This window comes from Drosophila biarmipes, chromosome 2R (assembly GCF_025231255.1).
Source record: "Drosophila biarmipes strain raj3 chromosome 2R, RU_DBia_V1.1, whole genome shotgun sequence".
NCBI classification, from domain to species: domain Eukaryota; kingdom Metazoa; phylum Arthropoda; class Insecta; order Diptera; family Drosophilidae; genus Drosophila; species Drosophila biarmipes.
The window spans coordinates 14062631-14068342 of record NC_066615.1 but is presented as its reverse complement, the minus strand read 5'-3'; positions in this window follow the sequence as shown (position 1 = coordinate 14068342).

The window sequence follows — 5712 nt, the reverse complement described above, 5'->3', positions numbered from 1 at the left end:
AGTGGCGAGCGACTGAACCGTCGGAAAGTCCTTCGTCGGCGGCAAGTCCTCGAGAGAACTGAAGCTCTTTTCTACGAACAACCAAGCCACGAAAAAGGTCTCGGCTTTCCTGTGGGCACATGCGCACTTTGTGGGGAGGTCCTGCCAAAATGCCGGCAGTAAATTCGGCGGCCGCAGGGTTTGGGTGCTGATTTTAGGGCCGGAGAAAGGACAATTGTTTGTTTTCTGTTGTTGTTGTTGCTCTTGCCACTGGCTGCCACATGCAACTGTTGCGCATTTTTTTTGCAAATGGCTAGCAATAAATGCTGTTGTTGCTGTAAACTGCGCTTGTTTATGATTGCACTTGATGTCGTGCTGAGTTTTTGGGTTCTCCGATAGCGGAAGTAGAGCGGAACCAGCTCCACTTAGAGTGCGTAGCTTGAATAACTTTAATGGACGAATTCGAATAGCTAGAAAAGATAAATTGCCATAAAGATTTGTGACTAGAATGGGGACTATATGTTTACTACTTTTAAATATTTGTCATATAAGAATTATATTATTATACAAAAAAAAAAATTATATAAGTTAAAATAGTCGAATTTGGTCTTAATTAGCAATCAAAAAAAAAATAAAAGAAATCAAAAAAAGTTTCACAACATTTTATATAGTTATAGACAGATTTTTTATAGGTTGTCAATACTTCTAAATAAACACAGTGACTAACTCTGACATTATTAACAAAATGTAATAAATAAAGCAATAAGGAAAAAAAATTTATGATTGGCCATGAATTATGATAACCGACCTTTAATGGAAGAAAAAAATAGAAAAAGTTTATTTTTTGTTTTTAGGAACTAGTTTAGAGAAACCCAGAACTACTACAGTGAATTTTAAGCTTAGTACTAAATATCCCTAAGAGGACCTCGGGCTGCATTTGGGTGGTGTTTTACGGACTGAGAAGACAAACGGGCTTGCCCAACTGGTTAACTAGCCAAAATGGTGATGTTCGGGGTTCAAAAAAATTCAGTGTTGTAGGGACCACAAAGATATAGTACTAAAATGCTCATTGCTGTAGAGGATGGGTTGGTGACATATCCTCCGTTGTCTCTGACAGAATCCGAAGTGCGGGTGGCCCTTACAAGTGGCCCTATTTTGTCGCAGCAAATTCAATTTGTCACTCAACAGCCGACGAAACGGAGCAATTTCCTGTTGCCAGCCAAAGCAGCTGAAAAAACCAGCCGAAAGTACGAAGGGAGCCGGCACAAACAATCTTCAAACTAATTAAATAAAACGAACTCCGAACTAAGCAAATTGGGCAACTTGTCGCAGTAATTACATCAAAATATCTATAAAGAGGGAAAAGCGAACTCTGCACAAAAGGTCCGAGTACCAAAAAAAAGCTGAAATAGAAATATATATGAGCTTCTGTCAGCTTGATTCATTGGGCAAGTGAAAATGAGACGATGGCAAGGAAAAGGACGAGGACGAGGTAATAGGTCCTGGGACAGGTCCTGTCCTGCCATGTCCTGTCCAACTGACAGATGGCCTGGCCTGGCCAAAACTTCTTGCTGAAATGGGCAAACATTTTTACGACACAAAGCTTAATTTGCTGAAAGAACGAATGTCAATTAAAATTTTTTAATGAAATAACTTTCGTTGATTTGTCCCCGGCCTGAAAGCGACAGCATCGTCTCCAGGAATTCAATTAAAAAAGGTTGATTAGTTCGCCATTAGATCGGAGAATGGCTCATTACCGAGAGGCGAGCGAGGGCAAACAAAAAAGTGCCAACTTTTTAGGCTCGATACGCTCGGACTTTTAATTAAGGAAGGGACATCCGCACGAAGCGAAGCGAAACGAAGGAAAACCAATTACAAATCATAACAGGGCCTTTGAAAATAATTGAAATTTTCATGGCTAACCAGGCGCCAGTCAGCAGTCAACGCCGTCCCAATGCCGCAATCTCAGCAAGCCATTGCGAGCTGTTCGCACGTGGAGCACGTGCCACGTTGGGCGCCATTAAGTTGCCAGCAAGTAAATTGCCTGTGATAAAATCCCCGATTCCCGGGTACAGGAGTGGCGTGGTATAGTACACCAATACCGACTGATAAGAGACCACTAATCCCCCAACCGTGCACTTATCAGCCAGGCAAACACACATCTCCATTCCCATTCCCATTCCCATTCCCATGCCCAAGACATAATCCCACCCGGATTTACCCACACGCCCACTCCTTGAGTAATGAGTGTAAGACGAGCTGCAGATAAAGTGGCGAAGGTAAGGTTAAGCCAGTCCACCCTCGATGCAACAAATGGCGGACTCGGAGCACAATAAGCAGCCGCAAAACAGAACAGTAAATGGAAGTGGCAACACGAGTGGATGTGGAAGGCACTAAATCGTTGCAGGAGTTGCACGGAGAAGGATAAAACGGAGAAAAAGCTGCAGTCGAGTGGCAAAGTTCACACCAACCCCATCAGGGATACTATCCGGGGGATGGTGTAAGGATAATAATGCTGGAGGAAGAACAAATATGCGTTGATCTGTGGCAGGGACTACGCTAAAGGGTATATATATCGAAAAAAGTGTGTGTGTGGCAAACAGAAAATAGAATCAAATCGCAATAAAACGAAACGAAGAACTGGGAGTGAAAACTAAACGGAATGGAATCCCCTTAATGCGGCATGTAAACAAAATGGGCACGTGACCAGAAAGGGGGAAGCCAGCAGGAGTCGGATGAGGGATCAGGGAGCAGTGAGCTGGGAGCAGGGGTGGATTCCCTGGTCCGAAAGTTGCCAACTGGCCAACAAATTGCCGCATGAAAGTAATCCTGACAGCCTGCAGATTGTTGCGCCATCATAAAACCCAGTCGGATGCTGAAACCGAGACGCAGACTTCGAAGGCGCCAGGATCAGAGAACAAGGAAGCACTTTGCGAGTTGGCAGACGATAGTTGCACCAAGACATTGTACCGCCCAGAAAAAATCGAGAAAGAAGAAATCCAGATTGTGCATTATTCGCACCAGCAAGGAGCAGAGATGGCCAGCAGTGACCACCATTGCCAGGACCCTCGATTGCAACTGCAGTCCTTGAACGGCTGTCAAATCAAACATCTTTTGAGCAGTCCCCCATCCTCTTTCACCCCTTTTCATTTCCTCAACGCCTGTCGAAGTATTTTCTTGGTTTCAACACTCGCCGTCAGTCAGTTTTCCCTGTGTGATGTGGCATTTTCAGTTTAAATACTTTTCGTTTTGAAGTCTGTCGACATGAAGGCGTTTTCCGTTTGCCCGTCCGCTCGCTCAAATAACCTCACGTACTGCCCCACTGTTAATTAGCTCGATAAATGTGAAAATAATGATGGGGTGCAGCCCCAGGACTGCAAATTGGCTGGGAAAATGTTATTTCAAATAAGACAATTTGGCAGGCAGTCAAAACTTGGTGGGGTGCCCAGAAGTTATGAAGTCCGAAAGATAATAATGCGCCAACACTTTATGCCTGATGCCCGGGCACTAACTCAAATCCGCCACAATCTGAACAATAAAGCTAAGTGCTCTGCAAGAAATGGCTGCCAACTTCCGCAGACCCAGTGCAATCAGTCACGACAATCACATTCTGCGATATTATATTATTGCCGGGGCCAAACTAGAATCAAAGTCGCAGCCAACTTTCAGTCGAGGAAATTGTTTGCCGCTTCCCATGCAAAGCAGTTGGGCATCGGAGCAGTCGAGCAGCCTCGGGGGCGTCGGAAGTGACGGGAAACTTTCATGTTTCATGGCCAGCAGACGGAGGTCTGGAGCTCTGGAGTCTGCCAAGGACCAGCAGAGACCACGCCAGCCCCAGCCAAAGGACATCAACTGTCAGCCAGGAGTTTGGGTGTCGGCCAAAGAGGATAAGCAGACTAGCAACACGAAGGATACTTGCTGCTGGGGGGCGAAATAAAAGCCAAAGGAGAACTTCTTGGCAAACGCTTTTATTGCTCTTAGCCGGCTCGATGTGTCTCCACATCGAAATGGGGGCTCCACAAGGACCCCCGCCGCCGAGGAGCTGTACTAAAGTAAATGAAGCGTGACGCTTTGTTTTCCTTTGATTTAGTTTTATGAGTCTGCATCGGATGTAATTGAATTATGCAAGTTGGCGCCGACGGAGAAAGTCAGACGGCTTTATTAGCATTCGATCGTAAAGTGGGGAAGCCCATGAGTAAAGGGGATGATGACACGGATGAAGGATAACCGGGATAACCGGGAGGCAGGATACGGAGCACAGGATACAGGATACAGGCGGACCCAAACATGGCTACGCTTTTTAGCAGTGATATTTGAATTTCAGATGATTCCGCACAAACTCGCGATGAAATGAATTGGAAAATATGTGGATGAGGCAACGGCGGCTGATAAAGGATGCAGGATATTTGATATTCCGCCACAAGCCTGTGGAAAAAGCAACTCATCCACGGCCACATCCACATCCAGTGATAAGCAGCTCGATGAATGCTCAATGCGATGGCAACAGGATGGAATCCATAATAAAAAGCCAATTTGCAGGCGAACAAAGCTCTCCACGGCCTAATTGACACCAATGGCTGTCCTGGATGCAGCAAAGGGAGGAAAATCAGAAATCAGAAATCGAAACTGAAACTGAATGATGTGGGGTAGAGGGTCAGATGTCCTCCGTGGCAAGGGAAAGAAATCGATTTGCCAACTGCCTTGGAGGGCAGCGCGCTCTGTTTCAATATTGTGGGCCCATAATTAATATGTGAGTCGCCATGGTGCCAGGATTCCACCACCATCAGGGGTGGGTGCATCCTGGGGGTAATCTGTCATCTCAGTGAGGGTTTCGTTTATCGAAAATGCTGCACTGCGGGAAATAGAGCCTCTCCAGTGAAGGACGAGTCCTCCTCGAACTGACGGGGACGGCCAGCTGCAGGAACCTCCGATTACAGTTTCATGAGCCGTCAGTTGGGCTGGACAAGTGGGGTCGAGTGGGTGGCACCACGGCGTTGATCCCGAGTTTATTTCAGAGCCCAGGCCAATGACAAATTGAAATCAAGAGCGCTCGAACTGCATCTTCACCGGGCATTCCCCTGCCATCGGCATCGGATATGTGGAAAGCTGAGATCTGCTTGTGTCCTGTCCTGTCATGTTGAGTTGTGTTGTGTTCGACAAGGACTAAGCTGCATCGGGGTATTCAGCAGAAGTGGCCACTGCATCGCCACGCAGGCTTACAGAGTGCCAGAAAACATGGTTAAGGCACGAGATGGGCAACTACTCGGTACTACCCTGTAATTTCGGTAAGCCATCGATTGCTGCAGTCATCAGCAGTGGAACAATGCACTTAACCAGGCCCCCGGGACATGCTATCCACACTATCCCCACATTTCCCCCTTTGCCACCGAGGAAAACTTCCACACCACGTCGAAAAGTTGCCTAAGAATGCTCACGTCCTCGGCACGTGACCAAAATGTTTGGCCATAAACAAGGAAAATATGAAAATGAAGAGGCGAATTCGGCAAGTAAAGGAAACGAGCAAATCTAGAGGAGGAAGTTCGGAGTCGGTAATCGGGTTGATATATTTATCCTGGCTGAAAGTTCGCTAGAAGCCTCTTCAAAAATTCATCAAGGCGACGCGCACAAGTTGACTTCAGCTGAGTTCACGTCGTGGGCGGCACCACGCCCCCTCCTTGGCTCCTGCGGGTGTGGACATTAACCCCAATTGGCTAAATGGCTCATTAGGTCAGT